We start from the raw sequence: 7,067 nt of genomic DNA on the forward strand, positions 1-7,067 counted from the left end.
CCCTTTCTAGGAGTTTTGACCCGGACTCTCCTGGTAATTCTGAACCCACAGGTATCCTTAGGGAGGGAGTAATTTTGTCGGCCGTTTCTCCTGATCTGCGGCGGTCCTTGCAAGAGTTTCAGGCGGATAGACCGGATCGTTGTCCGCCTGATAGACTGTTTGTTCCGGATGATTGGACCAGCAGAGTCATCTCTGAGGTACATTCTTCTGCATTGGCAGGTCATCCCGGAATTTTTGGTACCAGGGATTTGGTGGCAAGATCCTTCTGGTGGCCTTCTCTGTCACGAGATGTGCGAGTCTTTGTGCAGTCATGTGACGTTTGTGCTCGGGCCAAGTCTTGTAGTTCTCGGGCTAGCGGACTGCTGTTGCCCTTGCCTATTCCTAAGAGGCCTTGGACACACATCTCGATGGATTTTATTTCTGATCTGCCTGTTTCCCAGAAGATGTCTGTCATCTGGGTGGTCTGTGACCGTTTCTCTAAAATGGTCCATTTGGTTCCTCTGCCCAAGTTGCCTTCTTCTTCTGAGTTGGTTCCTCTGTTTTTTCAGAATGTTGTCCGATTGCACGGTATTCCTGAGAATATTGTTTCTGACAGAGGTACCCAATTTGTGTCTAGATTTTGGCGGGCATTCTGTGCTAGGATGGGCATAGATTTGTCTTTTTCATCTGCTTTTCACCCTCAGACTAATGGCCAGACCGAGCGGACTAATCAGACCCTTGAGACATATCTGAGGTGTTTTGTCTCTGCTGACCAGGATGATTGGGTTGCTTTTTTGCCATTGGCAGAGTTCGCCCTCAATAATCGGGCCAGTTCTTCCACCTTGGTGTCCCCGTTTTTCTGTAATTCGGGGTTTCACCCTCGATTTTCCTCCGGTCAGGTGGAATCCTCGGATTGTCCTGGAGTGGATGCGGTGGTGGAGAGATTGCATCACATCTGGGGGCAGGTTATGGACAATTTGAAGTTGTCACAGGAGAAGACTCAGCGTTTTGCCAACCGTCATCGTCGTGTTGGTTCTCGGCTTTGTGTTGGAGATTTAGTGTGGTTGTCTTCTCGTTTTGTCCCTATGAGGGTCTCTTCTCCTAAGTTTAAACCTCGGTTCATCGGCCCTTATAGAATATTGGAGATTCTTAATCCTGTTTCTTTCCGTTTGGACCTCCCTGCGTCCTTTTCCATTCATAACGTTTTTCATCGGTCGTTATTGCGCAGGTATGAGGTACCTGTTGTACCTTCTCTTGAGCCTCCTGCTCCGGTGTTGGTTGAGGGTGAGTTGGAGTACGTTGTGGAGAAAATTTTGGACTCTCGTGTTTCCAGACGGAAACTCCAGTATCTGGTCAACTGGAAGGGTTACGGCCAGGAGGATAATTCTTGGGTCAATGCATCTGATGTTCATGCTTCTGATCTTGTTCGTGCCTTCCATAGGGCTCATCCTGGTCGCCCTGGTGGATCTGGTGAGGGTTCGGTGCCCCCTCCTTGAGGGGGGGGTACTGTTGTGAATTTGGATTCTGGGCTCCCCCGGTGGCCGCTTGTGGAATTGGACTTGTCATCCTCTTTCCTGTTTCACCTGATTCCATCAGTAGTGGGTGTCGCTATTTAAGCTCATTTCTCTGGTGGTTTCTTGCCGGTCAACAATGTTATCTGATGCCTCTCAGTGCTTGTTCCTGCTTCTAGACAACTACTGATAAGTTGGACTTTTGTCCATGTTTTGTTTTGCCTATTTGTTCCAGTTCGCAGCTGAAGTTTTGTTACTGTGTCTGGAAAGCTCTCGTCGATCAGGGATTGCTACTCTGGCGTTATGAGTTAATGCCAGAGTTTAAGGTAATCTCTGGATGGTGTTTTGTTAGTATTTTTCTGCTGACCATGAAAGTATACTATCTGTCTTCTGCTATCTAGTAAGCGGACCTCAAATTTGCTAAGACTATTTTCCTGCTGCGTTTGTTGTTTCATCTGAACTCACCGTCATTATATGTGGGGGGCTACTGTCTTCTTTGGAATATTTCTCTAGAGGTGAGCCAGGTCTTATATTTCCCTCTGCTAGCTATTTAGGTCTTAGGCCAGAGCTGGGCATCTAGCTATAAATAGGAAATGCTACCTGGCTATTTCTAGTTGCGCGGCAGGCTTAGTTCATGGTCAGTATAGTTCCATCTTCCGAGAGCTTGTCCCTCTATAGGCTTGCTATGATCTCTGTCTGCAGAGATCATGACAGGTGGCTCTGTTAGTTTTAGGTTCAAGTATACCCCAAATAAAGCGTTTTTATACTTAGCCACAATTCCTGTCTCTAGCCAGGGAGGCGGGTCCTCACTCCCCAGCTTGACCAGCTCCTCCGCCGTCACTCCAATCTTCCTGCGCTTTCGGCGCCACCCCCTCAGCGCTGTTATCGTTTCAAAACCGGTGCCTGCGCTGTGTACTGGTGTCCTGCGCAGACGCAGTAAACTCTGGCTATCTGACGTCCCAGCCAGGCTTGCACACTGCGCCTGCGCGGGCATTGCGACCAGCCACCTTTGGAATCCCCGCCCCGCACTGTGCATAATGCATAACACAGTGCGGGGCGGGGATTCCAAAGGTGGCTGGCCGCAATGCCCGCGCAGGCGCAGTGTGCAAGCCTGGCTGGGACGTCAGACGGCCAGAGCTTACTGCGTCTGCGCAGGACACCAGTACACAGCGCAGGCGCCGGTTTTGAAACGATAACAGGCAGCGCTGAGGGGGCGGCGCCAAAAGCGCAGGAAGATTGGAGTGACGGCAGAGGAGCTGGTCAAGCTGGGGAGTGAGGACCCGCCTCCCTGGCTAGAGACAGGAATTGTGGCTAAGTACAAAAATGCTTTATTTGGGGTATACTTGAACCTAAAACTAAAAGAGCCACCTTGTTAGAATGCAGCATTACTGCTGCACAAGGTGGCTCTTTTAGTTTATAACGGCTGGAGGGGGGTGACAGTGGCCCTTTAACAAGTAGTACTTTTGAATGACACCATTCATTTTACCACATAGTGTACTGGAAAATAAGAAACAAATTCCAAAGGTGGTGAAATTGTGAAAAAAAACGTAATTCTGACATTGTTTTTTGGGAATTGTTTTTACGATGTACATCGTGTAGTAAAAATTACCATGTAATAAGATTCTTCTCATCAATCTAATTAAAGAGATACCAAACATGTTCATTTTTTTTTTTTATTTTAGTGGTGATGCAAAAAAATAAAAAAATGTTTGGGTTGTGTCACCATTTGACGAGACCCATAATATTTTTGCCTGTAAATTTCAATTTGTTGAGTTCATTTGTTTTGGGAATATGTTGAGAATGGTAGGTCCTAGAGATCTGAATCCCTGTCTAAAATCTACCGAAGCTCCTGATTTTCCTACGTGGCACATATGGGGCATAATGGTCCAGTCATTTTGCCATAAATTTATATTTGCTTTTTGGTTGCGTTTTTGGTGAATATCTCCAGTGGTAGGTCACAGAGAGCTGAAATTTGTTACATATCTTCTTACGTGCCTGATTTACCGATGTGCGTAATTTGGTGCTGATAGGTCAAGTCATTTGGCTGTGCATAATGAACAGACAGCAAAATTTTATCCAATTTATACATAATATATCCGTATTGATAATCTTACACCATTGAACAAGATTAGGGGGTACTTGTACATCCGTCTATTCTAGTAAAAAGTTTCAGATATAAATATAACAGTTTGATAAAGCCACTGTTCATTATCATCAAGAAGACCCAACAGGACTATCTCAGGAGTAACTAGGACTGGAGGTCGGACCACCTCAGACATGTCCATAATTTCAGTCTAAAAGTTACATATACTGAAACAGGAAAACACTAGATACATAAGTATCAGATCTCCTGGCATTTATTACATTGTGATTACTATGTGAGGTAGCATTGATGCACAATGTGTAGTGTATGAGGATTATTGTTAGTTGCAAGGGTGACGATTACATGGGATTCCAGAACTTTTCATTCTACTTTGTAAAGGACAGAATGGGAGATCTCCATCTATCGTGTTCCAGTAGAATTTGCAGCATTATTATTTTATACCTGGTATATTGCACTTGGTTTTGCTCCTTAGAGGGAACCTGTCAATAGGATTTTGTTAAGTAAACTACAAACACTTTAAGATTGCCACTGTCATACTGATTAAAATGATACCTGAGGTGAAGAAATCCGTCTTGTGGTTCTTGTGTAATCAGTGTTTGAAGTTTTCAGTTAATGATATGCTCGTGCTCTGGGGTGGGACTGTAGGCAGAGTCTTCCTGCTCTAAGCCAGAGAAACCAAGAAAAGACCTGCGCACAGGCCCACCCCAAAGCACAAACATGTTTCTCATCATAGAGACAGACTGTATGCGCTTCAGGGCAGCCTGTGGCCAGGTCTTTCCTTGGTTTCTATGGCCAAAGCAGGAAGATAAGACTTTGCCTACAGTCCGGCCCCGAAGTATGAGCATCTCGTTAACTGAAAACTTCTAACACTGATTACACAAGAACCACAAGATACATTTCTTCACCCCAGTTATCATTTTTAATTTTGTAGTTTACTTTGCAAAATCCTGCTGCCAGGTTTGCTTTATCTAATGTGTGCAATGATGCCAACACACAGGGCTAAAGAGTCAGTGGATGCAAAAATGCTGCCGCCTGTTATACGCTTTGCTACTCTCCTTTGTGAAAAGTATTTGGATTGATGGATCAAAGAATAAAATTAGAGTTTTTTGCCATTTGGTGAGTGCTCTATTTTTGTTTCTACTATTGCTGGATCCCTAATTAATTATGTTTTATTGACATTAATTATTGATTTGATTTAAAACAAACTTTAGTTATTATTTGAATGTTTTTGCTAACACCAGTGTGAGAGCAGACACAATCAACCTGAAACCAGCATTAATATCTGTGAGAAAGCAACAAACCCCTCGCAGAGAATACTTACCCAACTCCAAGGGAGTAAAGACTAAGTCATTACTGCCATGTCTGTCAGAGACCGTAGGCTGAGAAATGCTACCTTGGACCGACTTGACACTAGCCAATCCAAGAAACCCCAGTCTTTAGCTTGTGACCCCTGTATAGGGATCGGTTGTTACAACAGGGTCCAAAGGATTGTTTCCTTAGAACAGCTGCTGGCTAGAGAAGCAAACCAGAAGCAAGAGAAGTCAAGGCAACCAGGTCAGAACCAGTTAGGCATTCAGGCACAAAATCAGAAGACAAAGAATGGTCAGGAATTGACCCCATAGCTGCCTGACTGAGCAGCACCAACAGGTCCATTAATTAAACAGCACAGCCACTCTGCATCTCACGCAATAAGGGTACTTCCAAGCAACCTAAGTGGAAACAGAGGAGACAAGCACTGGCCTGGATGTTACAATTAGATCCAATAATGAGAGGCCTTCTTTCTCTATCCCCCATGACAGCACCATGGAGAGAGGTGATCCGTCCTTCAGGGACAAGGAACCTACAGATAAATGGGCGGTACCTCTCCCTCGCATCATTTGGTTTCCTGTCCCTAAAGGACAGGTTACTGTTATGATCCTAATGGCAGAGGATCTCAGGAGTACCAGCTAAGTCTGCAAACACAAAAAGCCAGCTCATAGGGAAGTGGTAACTTGACTGACCGTATACCTGATCCTAACACAAACAACTAGCAGCAGCCGGGGAACGTACCTACGTTGGTTCTAGACGTCTCGCGCCAGCCGGAGAACTAACTAACCCTTTCAGAGAAAATAAGACCTCTCTTGCCTCAAGAGAAAGGACCCCAAAGTAATAATACAAGCCCCCAACAAATAATAACGGTGAGGTAAGAAGAAATGACAAACGTAAGAATGAACTAGATTTAGCAAAGAGAGGCCCACTGACTAATAGCAGAAAATAGAAAGATGACTTATACGGTCAGCAAAAAACCCTACAAAATATCCACGCTGAATATCCAAGAACCCCCGCACCAACTAACGGTGTGGGGGGAGGATAACAGCCCCCCTTGAGCTTCCAGCAAAATCAGGAATCACATTTTAAACAAAGCTGGAACAAAATAAGGGAAATTCAAATGCACAAAAATAAGAAAGCAGGACTTAGCTTATCTTGCAAAATCAGGAGACAGGAGAAAACAGACAAGGTCTGATAACGAATCCAGGCACAATACAGAGTATCCAGGAAGTTTATATAGGCACACCCAGGCCAAACGAAGCAGGTGAGTGCCAACCAGGGAAAAGACACTCAAAGTGCCATACCGCTAATGACCACAAGAGGGAGCCAAGAACAATAGTTCACAACAGTACCCCCCCTTTAAGGAGGGGTCACCGAACCCTCACCAAGACCACCAGGGCAATCAGGATGAGCAGCGTGAAAGGCACGAACCAAATCGGCCGCATGAACATCAGAGGCGACCACCCAGGAATTGTCCTCCTGACCATAGCCCTTCCATTTGACCAGATACTGAAGCCTCCGTCTAGAGAGACGAGAGTCCAAGATCTTCTCCACCACATACTCCAACTCGCCCTCAACCAACACCGGAGCAGGAGGCTCAACAGCAGGAACCATAGGCACCACGTACCGCCGTAACAAAGACCTATGGAACACATTGTGAATGGCAAACGACACCGGAAGATCCAAACGAAACGACACCGGATTAAGGACTTCCAAAATTTTATAAGGACCAATAAAGCGAGGCTTAAACTTAGGAGAGGAAACCTTCAGAGGGACATACCAAGAAGACAACCAAACCAAATCCCCAACACGAAGTCGGGGACCCACACCGCGGCGGCGGTTGGCAAAGCGCTGAGCCTTCTCCTGTGACAACTTCAAGTTGTCCACCACAAGATTCCAAATGCGCTGCAACCTATCCACCACGGAATCCACCCCAGGACAGTCAGAAGGTTCAACATGACCCGAGGAAAACCGCGGATGAAAACCAGAGTTGCAGAAAAATGGCGAAACCAAAGTAGCGGAACTTGCCCGATTATTAAGGGCAAACTCAGCCAATGGCAAGAAAGTCACCCAATCATCCTGATCCGCAGAAACAAAACATCTCAAATAAGCCTCCAGCGTCTGATTAGTTCGCTCCGTTTGGCCATTAGTCTGAGGATGAAAGG

The sequence above is a fragment of the Ranitomeya variabilis genome, chromosome 4 (assembly GCF_051348905.1).
Source record: "Ranitomeya variabilis isolate aRanVar5 chromosome 4, aRanVar5.hap1, whole genome shotgun sequence".
In the NCBI taxonomy this organism is placed as follows: Eukaryota; Metazoa; Chordata; class Amphibia; order Anura; family Dendrobatidae; genus Ranitomeya; species Ranitomeya variabilis.